Genomic DNA, 11,264 nt, shown 5'->3' on the forward strand with positions numbered 1-11,264 from the left:
CCCCATGGTGTTGCCTCTAGATGAACAGGATCCCAATCGAGCAGGTTGGGGGTTGATGAACAAGACCCCGTGCTGGGCTGGATGAAGAGGACAACCCCGTGGAGGGCTGGTTGAAAAGTAGCCGGTGGAGGGCTGGATGAACAGTATCCCATGGAGGGGTGGTTGAACAGGACCCCGTGGAGAGGGCTGGTTGAACAGTAGCCAATGGAGGAGCGGTGGAGGCTGGATGAACAGGAGCCCGTGAATGAACAGTCGTAGGTGGAGGCTGGAGGAGGTCGACGGTGGATGAACAGTTGCCCGTGGAGGCTGGAGGACATTGACGGTGGAGATGAATAGTATCCTTGTGAGTCCCGTTTTGCAGTACACCACCCCCCTCCCGATGAACAGGACCCCTGTTTCAACCGTAACGCTCCAAGACAAGTCTATTTCCTCCGTTTTGCGGTACGCCGCACCCCTCCCGATCAACAGGACCCCGTTTTGACCATAGGAGGTCCAACAGAAGTCTGTTTCCTCCGTTTTGCGGTATGCCAGACCCCTCCAGATGAATAGGATCCCTTTTCAACCATGGCCGGTCGAACACAAAGTTGTTTCCTCCATTCTACGGTACGCCAGGCCTCTTCCATCGGCTGTTCCATCCAAGCCACATGTTGGCTCCCGATGAACAACACGCATTCCGTTGCCTCCCGATGAACACGGCACATTCCGTTGCCTCCCCATGAACACGAGATGATGTAGTTTCTCCGTTCCGACCCAGCCATGTACACAAGCCCTGGCCATATGTATGCGTGAGTAGGCATTCTAGACCCCGCCCATATGTACGTACGTGGACGTATTTAATTTCTTGCACCCTGGCCAATGTACATACGTGTACATGCTACGTGCATGCCTCTACTACGTCATGTGGGCACCTCTACTACGACACGTGCGCGCCACTACATCAACCAGTATGTACGTGCACGTTCACGACCAGAATGACAACACTGCATACGCTTCGACCAGGTGGGTCCCGACTGTCATGCACTTCCTTGCTGCGAAGATGTTGCTGGTGGGTCCCAGCAGTAGGGGGTGAACCATTTTTTTTGCCCGTAATATGGACGCACTTCCTTGCGTGCGAAGATGTAGCTGGTAGGTCCCAGCAGTCAGGGGAAATGTTTTTCACGAAATATGGTGGCCCATTCGGTGGGTCCCTGCTATCAGGTGGACGAACCATTATTATCCGTGTAATAAGGAGGTACTTCCTTGCTGCGGCCGTGGACCAAGATGTAAGCCTCTCCACGTACAGTACTCTTCTGATGGAAGTCGGTCATTGACCACATTGACCATGCCGTGCTGAGAGCACCAAGGCAGTGGACGACGGCGAGGCCTAGGAAGGGGACGACGCGGAGTCGGGGAAGATGCGGCAGTGGATGCCCATGCGGAGAGGATTACGAGGGTACACTGGTTCGGCTGTGGTGTTAGGCTGCCGTCGCCGCAGAATAACAGGGGGTGTGGCTGAGTGGAGGTATGGTCTAGCCAGTGGAGGGAGTAGTAGGGGGCGGTGAGGCCTCCGCGGCAGCACAGCTGGCCATGGGAGGCAGGAGCAGGCGGCACGACCAGCGCTGCTTTGGGCAGCTGGAGGAAGAAGACCAGAGGTTGAAGAAGCACTACGGCCGTTGGATGGACATAGTACTATCACTAGAGCTAGAATCGTTCATATTAACTTAGTTGACAAAGCCCTCCGTCCCTGTAAACTTAGTAGCCCGCAATTCAGCCTCCCACTATGCTGGGTCCCAGCTAGCAGCGGGAGTATTCTTTTTTTGTGCGTAATAAGGAGGCACTTCCTTGCGTGCAAAGATATAGCTGGTGGGTCCAAGCTATTAGCGGCAGGAATGTTTTTTCGCCAAATACAGAGGCCCTTTCGGTGGGTCCTAGATGTCAGGTAGAGGAATCATTACTTTGCGCGTAATAAGGAGGCATTTCCTTGCGTGCGGCCGTGGACCCAGCTGTCAGCCTCTCCACGTACAGTCCACTTCAGATATATGTCAGTCATTGACCATGTTGACCACGCCGCGCTGAGAGCACCAGGGTTGTGGACGACGGCAAGGCCTAGGAAGGGAACGACATGGAGCCAGGGAAGACTCGGCAGTTGTTTCCCACGCGGAGGGGAGTACGACTGTACGAGGGTTTACTGGTTCTTCTGCCATCGCCGGAGAATAACAGCAGGTGTGGGTGAGTAGAGGGATGGCTAGGCTAGCGATGGGAGTACGATGGGGCGGTGAGGCCTGCATGGCAGCATAGCCGGCCGCGGGAGGAGGGAGCATGCAGTACCGCCGGCGCTTGTTTGAGCGGCCGGAGTAGGAAGAGCAGAGATTGAAGAAGCACGCCGGCCATTGGATGGACATCCAACTGTCACTGCTTGTGCATCAACCTTTTTTTTAGGAAAGCCTCAAATCTGTGGAAAACATCATACAACCCATCTTCATTATTTCAAAATAACTTGCAGCCCATTTGCTAATTCTTTTTGTTAGCATTACAGCCCATATTGTGGCCACGGTTAAAAAATTATACGAAATTTGCATATTTCGGAGAGGTCCGAACTGTTTTTAATCCCGAAATTTCGAGTCACATTCAAACAGATTTTAAAAATAAATGTTTATCAATATAAAATCCAACAAATTGTCCATGCATAAAAATCAATGCAATTTAAAATCTGGAAATGAAAAAATAGAAATTTGAAACTAATTGCCGGTTTGATGTGTTTTAAAAATGTACAGCCCATTTCTCATTATTGATAAGCTGTTTTCTCGGCCAGCCGAATGAAGCTCTCCTCGTCTTGAAAGATTTGCAGCCCAACAGGCCTGACAAAGCGACTTACTTGAACAATCACAAAAAAAACTGGGCTAGCCATTTTCAGAAATAAAAAACTACTGGGCTGGTCTGTGGTAAACATAAAAGAAAAGGTTGTCTAGATAGGCCAGAGTGCCCCGCACAGGCCAATTGACACCCTGCTTCCGTCTCAAAAACAAATTAGATAAATGCCACTCTAATTATGGCGATTCATAAAAATGCCACTTCAATTTCCAAACTTTGAAAAATGCAACTACAATTTTTGTAAACTTTAAAAAATGCCACTGCAATTTGCAAACTTTGAAAAACGCCACTCCAGACATAGAAAAATGCCAATGGAAATGGCATGAAATGGCATTTTTCAAAGTTTGGAAATTGCAGTGGCATTTCTCAGAATCACCAGATTTGGAGTGGCATTTATCAAATTAACCCAAAAGAAAAATAACTGGGCGAGCTGCTAGGTCCCTGGTGTCAACCGCTCATTGTGCAATTCTCTTGTTTATTGACTACGTTGACAATGGCATGGGACCCAGATGTTAGAAAATCCATTAGGAGGAGCCATTTTTTATTGGCTTGAAATAAGGAGGCACTTGCTTGCGTACTGCCATGACCTTGGTGGGTCCCTGCTGTCATCCTCTCCACATACAATCATCTCCTGATTGTGTACGTGTCAACCTGGTAGGCCCATAAGTCAGCCTCTAAACCCATGCCGGAAAAATACAACCCATTTAAAAAATAACAGCCCATTCATACATTCAAACGGAAAGTTCAACATTCAAAGCAAAGTAACATGTCTGATCCAGATATAGAGTACTGAACTTCCACATTGACAACCATCATAGCCAAATTAACTATCTACTCCATCTATTACTCTAGTAGCGTACAAGTACTAACTTACGCTTAGCTAACTAGACCATCTGCGGAACACGCTAAACGCGGCACTGGCGTCCTCTGCCTTGCATCGGACTTGCCAGAGGTGCGATAGGGCACGTTGCTCGTGCGCGTTGGCCCTTTTCATGCCGGCATGGTCCACCGAAGCTTCGGCTTCTAAGCGAGAAACCTACTTGATGAGCTGGTAGTAAAATTTGACATCGCGAACGCATGGGTGTCCGACAGCCTCCAAGGCAATTTGCCGGGCGCCGGCTTCCATGTAGTCAGCCTAGTTGCGGGCGCCCTGCTCACGACTCAGTGCATCGGTGCGCTGTTGCTCCATGTCCCGCTGGCGGCACAAATCGGCGATACGCTGCTCCTCCACCAAGCGGTTGCACTCCAACAACTCCTCATACTCTGCATTGCCATCTAAAGACCGATTGAATACCTCCTGCCTCCGTTTGCCTTTCGGTGAAAAACCGAACACTAGTTCCGGTGGTGACCGCCTCCGGCATCGCCTATCGCAGACGGGCGGGGGCATGCCGGACGTGGCGAGAGTGAGGATAAGTGGGGAGCGACGTCAGGCTAGTGGGGGCTTATGAGGATAGGGTGAGTTGCATGATGGAGCCACCGGAGAAGGCTGGGAAACAGTAATTATAGGCGGAAGGGGACGAGGATCCCCTGCCGTGGCCTAGCCTACCTTTGAGTGACTGACACGTGGGTCCCATAGAGCATGGGTCCCACCTGTCAGTGACTAAATGGCAGGGTATGGCAGGGATTACAAAGTCAGAGGATCCACGTCCGGCAGAAGGTAGGCGAACCAGTGTGTCGCAGGAAACGCGACGGTCATCGCGGTCAACGGAATTCAATGCATAAGCAGGTTGGTGAGATTTTTGAATTAATCCCTATGAACCAGAAAGGAGGTAGTACGTGCGTGATCTGCTATTTATTCGTGTAGGATCGAGTAGGTCGTTTTTTGAATTGACCCCTACAAACCGGGAAGGAGGTAGTACAGGCGTGATTCGCTATTTATCCGTGTAGGATCGAGTAGGTCAGATAGTGTACGTGTGGGATAGAGTTTGTCGGATGGTGTACGTGTATGGTCGCATTAGCTGATGAACGTTCGCTGGGAGATAAGGTATTTGCGAACATTTTTGCTGGCAGTTTCTTCAGATTCACATGGCATTTTCTTCAGAGTAGCTTGTCAGTTTCTCCAGAGGTAGCCATTTTTATTCAAAAAACTGCCACTTCGGATCTTGCGTCGCAATTAAAACTGCCAGGAGCGCATTAGTAGGCTAGCTAGTGATCGACCAACTAGTAAACACTGAGCGAACAGAAATAAGGAACTGTTAGTAACTTGTAAACACTGAGACCACAGAAATAAGGATCATGCTGTACACAGCAGTAAGAGCCGATCCGTTCGAAATGTTCACACGAGACTCATAGGCCTGGCATTGTAATATGTTCATATTAGTAGCCCAAATTCAATATACAAATATGTAGCTCCAAAAGCAAAGATCTAGGAAAAACGTCTGTTCTTCCTACTAACATGGATGCTTCTCTTGGCCAACTTCAGTACAGAGTGAAAGACCAATTTGTTTTGAAGTCTAAAATTCCTCTTGCAAACATAAGTGGTTTCACCAACAGCTAGAACCATGAGAGTGAACCACACATGATGGAGGAACATCCACTGCAATATGATTTGGTCTTCTCTCGATCACACGGCGAGACTATTTTCGGAATATAAACTTTAACTTAGGCAAAATGATGCCCATTGTATAATCATACCAAAGCAATGAAGCACCTAGTGTTGGCTAATAAATAGTACAGTACTACTTTTCTGCAGTCCATGAATTGACTATCCAATCTTTCTGTGTCTATTTTCAAATGGCACTGCATGCAGTGACTATACTATTCTCTTGTGCAGTTCAACCAAAATTGCGGTCACTTTGTTTGTTTGCCAAATAGCAACGGGCAGACATCTCTGCCTGCACATATATCAAGCAGCTAATAAACATATACCCCACCTTGTATTTTCGGTTTAAACACGTCTCTTCCGCTTAGCATCTGTCATGTTTTGTACTGGACAATTTGATACAGTCGTGTTTTGCCCTGCACAATTTCATAGTGAATTGATTTGCTAGTTCAGAGCAGAAATATAGCGCCTATTCTTCATCAGACCAAGGATATCCATATTCGTAGTGATGGAAGAGGTGAAATAGATACAACCGAAATTGAGCATCCAATCATTGAATCCTGTCATGCACCTCACATGTAGGTCCACCCTACCAATAAATTCACATGCAAACCACTAGTATTACTATCTAATGACAGTACAAAAAGAGTAGCAAGATAGTAGCAAACCATGTATCTCGTAATAAACAGCTCATAGTTCCACAAATTGGATATAAAGGTTTGGAATAAAACATGCTCCTAATGTTGAACAATTTGGACTTTTTGTGCAATTCCACTAAAATCGAGCATCCGTGTTTGCATAGATATAGAAAGTGTGATTACTATAAAAGTGACACTATTTGAAGCATAGACTCACAAATATAAGTATTTCAATTTCTTAATGGGAAAAGGTAGCAAGACTGTTTCTAACCACCTATCTGAAGGAATAAATAAGGCAACAACGGCTGATGTCAGGAAGGCATACATAGTGTTTTTTGAAAAATTGAGCCATTCCTGACATTCCTCTTCTTTTAAGCATATTTTGTGCAGTTCAACTAAAATAAAATGCAATCACCGCCTTGACAGTTCAGTGACACTGTACAAAAGGAAATGACTTAAGATTACATCATGATGTCAGGTATGTAGTCAATAGGCATTAGAGACAAACATACATACCTCCTCCGATAACTTAATGAACATTAATTTTAACAAAGGTGTGACTAGCTTTACCGAGATAATTTGAGTGAACTCTACACCCTCTGTTCCTTAATATAAGATGTTTTCGTAGTTCAATTTAAAGTACCCAAACGTCTAGTATTTAGAAAAATAGGTAGTAGTTTTCTTGAGAACATATCTGGGAAAGCTTGCCACACTTTATATATGCCCATACGCTAATGCAACACCATTCGAATAGTACAAATATAGACTAATCAAGTGTCTAGTGCAACAGTAGAGTAGTTATTTTATTATAGGGTACAGTACAATGGTTTTACTAAATAGATTTCCATAAGCTCTAGCACTAGAAGATTTCTATAAGAATTAACAATACAAAATGTAAAGGTAACAAGTTTCAGCATTTGTATACTAGTTATGCAAGAGCATTAAACCAAATACAAAAGTCTGAAGCTAACTAGCATTAGTAACTAATGACAGTATAAAAAATTGGAAACCATGTACCTTCAAGGTAAATATCATTTTGAACTCGAGGGGTCCTAAAATTTGCTATCCCAATCTTGATAATTGGTCAAACATAAAAACTTGACCGAACGAATCAAGAGAACAGCCGGAGGAGGAGGTGCCCACTCTTGACCTTTCCTCTTGACACTGTACAAAAAAATTGACTTATCTCATGAAAGTGAGGTGTGTAATCTATAAGCAATAATAGTGCAAAAATCTGAAGGTAGTAACAAGATTCAGCGTTGGTATACAGGCTATGCAACAACATTAGAATGCCTTAACTAAAAAATCTTTAATACATCCACAATCAACAGCTATCCCTGAAATAATCTAGTGACATTAAATGGCATTGCTTAAATATATCGGTGGCAATAGACTGAGTGCGGCGTTAGTTAAATGTGGCATCACTTTAGCAGTATCATTGCTTGACTTGATCGCTCACGTTATACTAACAGCAAAAAACTGGAAATAAGAGTATGGGAGGCCCATTCGGACCGTGGGCGCACCAGTACGATGTACCTCCATGGACGCATAGAGTGGTGAGGGAGGTATGGTTGCCCAGAGCAACAAATATCTAGGCAACATATGTGGATTACGTCCCATTTTTGTTCTCTTTAGCCACCTTTTTCCTATGTGAGGACAACAAAACCGATCGACCTGGTCATTCTATACTGCGTTGTCATGCCTTTCTACCCTTCTTCAACCAAGAGACACGAGACTCGTTCTTAGCTACTGATTTCCCCTTTTCAACCTAAATGCGGGTTCGATGCCTTCTCTCTTGGATAGTACAGTCTCCCTTCCTTTCCTTATTCAACCCAGACATGGATTAGTCTGCATGAAGTAGGGTTTCCTTTAATAGTGCAAATTAAGGTTTTCGTCTACGTGACTAGCAGAGTCGAGGATAGCAAATTGGGAAGATGGTGGAGTGGAAAAAGATCCACATGCAACGACATGGCAGATGGTGCAATAGAACTAGGGTATGGTTCGAAAAGAGGTAGCATACCCTAGGATCGGCGGGAAGTGGCTTCGCTCGTGTTCGTCATCCTCCGCACACACTACGGCAGCGAGCTTGGGGACGGAGGCCATCCTACGCGGGCGCTAGGTCTCAGAGGACGGCCTTGTCGTGAGTGCGTGACCTCGCTCACCGACGACAAGTGCGTCAACGCTGCACGTCCTTTTCTTCCCAGGTGGATCTGTGACCACCGGTGAGGAGGGAAAGAGAGGCCATCTTTTTTAGATCTGGAGAGACGGTGCTAGTGTGAGATGCAAGTAGGCAGCCTTTAGCAAGAAAGCGCTGAAGCTCCAGCCTATATATCTTTTTTATACTGCTCTAAATGATGTGTCGCTGCAAGAGCCGCCTATATTAATGAACCATGCTCTAAAAAGGTAGACCAGCTTTGGCTATAGTATACTACACTGGACTAGGTTAGTAGGTGACCTTGCACTTGGCTCTTCTCCTCTGTGGAAAGTTGAACAATAATGATGGTACTACATTAGTACTTCTGGCAATCTGACACCAAATGAACTGCTTCACGTCCACCGCTTGTAAGCAAAAGTTTCTCCTCATGCTGCGAGCCACCAAGCACGCATTGGCGAGAGAGAAGGCATAGTAAGCAAGCTTCTCGTCAAGTTGACGGGACACATCAAAGTTATTTAGTACTATCTTCAAAAAGGGCCGACCATGTCCATGGCTACCATCCCATGCTCTGTCATTGAGTATGTGCATTAATCACATGCCATCGAGGAGAAAAAATATTGCATAGTACTAGGTACCATCGAAGTGCACGACTCACTTACGCACTGCATATCTCCATTTTCTTGCATGACACGTCCACCTGGATGCTAAATGTCCCGCATGTTAGCAAAAGGATGAACAAATCTCCTGTCTTAAACGAAAGAGTGGAAGAACATAGATTCCCGACAAACGAGAAGGAGCAACAAACCTCACGGTGGACCGTCTGCGCTCAGAATATTTTATATTATTCAGCAATATAAAATCAACCATGTCTCTCCATGTTCCTATATCATTCTATAGTATGAGAATAACTTTGAACGTAAGCCATTGATTCACTCTATCCAATGGTCATAGTTGGAAAATCCAAACAAAACCAAGCATTGGATCAACTCTTTTAGCACTCAGATTGTTGCCGCCTCCCCACCAAGCCCACCTATATATCCGCTCACGTGTGATGACCACAAGAGCTATCCACTCAGATTGTATGTAAAAAAATAAAGGTTGATAACTAATCCGGCACCTCGGGCCAACGCGGCCAGATCACATTTTGCACGAGAAATTACACACCATGTTTCGTTGACATGTGGTCCCGTTCCAACATGTCAGTGAGACGACGGCGAGTCCTTTTGTACAATTTCCTAACGGACGTCTATGTAGGCTGGGGCGCCTCTTCATGTACCGTGGAAACCGTCCACCGCCTCTTCGCCTTTCCCTCTCAATTTGGAACTGTTGTCGCACTCTCTTCCCCCTCCTCCATTTTCCTTCACCCTTCCTTTTGCAATTGTTCGATCGTCTTCTCCATGGAGTGAACATGCCGGAAATGACCCCGTTATTCTTGCCCTGATCTGAAAGATGACGTGGTGGAGGAACTCATTGATCGGTGCGACATCATCACCTCGGATAGCTTGGCAGGTTCATTCAAGACCATTCATGACTCATCTAATAACATCATTGCAAGGAACCCAAGGGTCCAGGAGCGGTTTGATATCCCCTATCTTCTTTGCCGTGACCCTGCTGACTGGCGCGCAGACGACAGAAGCATCGCCTTGTGCAAGTTGATGCCGCTTGATATTGATACGTGTGATGTTAAGATGCCATCGCTTGAGGGTAAGGCTTGGGCAGGTGCAAATGGAGATTGGGTTTTTTATATTGGGTCCAACTGCGAGTGGGAACTTGTGAATGTGTACACTAGTCATCGGGTTCCACTTCCAAAAATCTCAGACTGCCCAGAGGTTGAGCACACCAGTATTCTATGCACGTTCAAATACGATCATGGTGAGTGTTGTCTACGGAAGATAGAAATTTGTCGAGTTCCCAACCACTCTTGGCATTCCACGAACTATGGAGTTGTTGCTATCTCCTCCAAGCTTGTTGCCTTCCTTCATGGTTTGACTAGATGGATATTGTTCAAAAATCAGTTTCTATACACGGATGTGTACTGTGATGCAATTCAATACGAGGGTCTTGTGTTTGCTGCCACCACTCGTGGCACTATTTTTGCATGGAATCCTTATGCTTTCTGTATGTTTGTCTTCCATCGTAATTATAATTGTTTCATCCACATGCATGCGGGTTAGCTAGTTTCCATTTACTAATTAACCTTCTTGTGTTTCCAAGGTCCTGTGAACATTCCACCACCTATACTCGAAAAAATTTATAACCAAGGGGGAGATGACGACGATGATGATCACAAGCATGAGGACCCATATACTCAGTGGCGCCTGGCAACTTATTCTGATGGATCACCTCTTCTTGTCTATGTACAGGGCACTGCGGATGATACTAAAGAAGTAGGTGTTGTCTCGCATGGTCGCACTCTCCGGACCTATTCCAACATCCGTGATGGATACTAGTGTGCTAGCGCCAACACCTTCTCACTCGTTCAGTATTGATAGTCTTGAAGGAAACTCGCTCTTCCTTGGACAAAACTGTCCAATGATGGTGAAAGGCGATCCAGCTGCTGTTGACACGATGTTACTACCATTTATGAGAAGCAACTGTATCTATACCTCGGACATTTCTCTGCTTCGCTACCGTGGCCTTCACAATATGCGTCGTGACATAGGCCGCTTCATCCTGGATGATCAGTCATGCGTTGGTCTCGAGATTGACAGTAGCTGGCCCTTCCCAGAGAATCACTTCTGGTTCAAAGCAAGCGTTTCCAATGCCGACGAGTGGTTGAGCTGAAGTTCATTTCATTACTTGTTATTTGTTGTGTGATGGAAACTTTAGTATTTATAATGTATCCTTGTTGTCTTTGTGGGTTGATGACATGTTCTATGTAATAAAATGATATGCCTGTGATAAACTTACTAAATTTAAGAATGGCTTTCGAGTCGCTCCTCTGAGTGGGTGCTGTGACGGGGCAAAAAGATATTTTCCGAATACATGATTGTATATGCATTGCAACAGGTTATTGGATGAGGCCAATCAACAATAGTACTACTATTTGTACTAGCTTCACATGCTTCGCATGTCGGGC

This window comes from Triticum aestivum, chromosome 6B, assembly GCF_018294505.1.
Source record: "Triticum aestivum cultivar Chinese Spring chromosome 6B, IWGSC CS RefSeq v2.1, whole genome shotgun sequence".
Lineage (NCBI taxonomy): Eukaryota > Viridiplantae > Streptophyta > Magnoliopsida > Poales > Poaceae > Triticum > Triticum aestivum.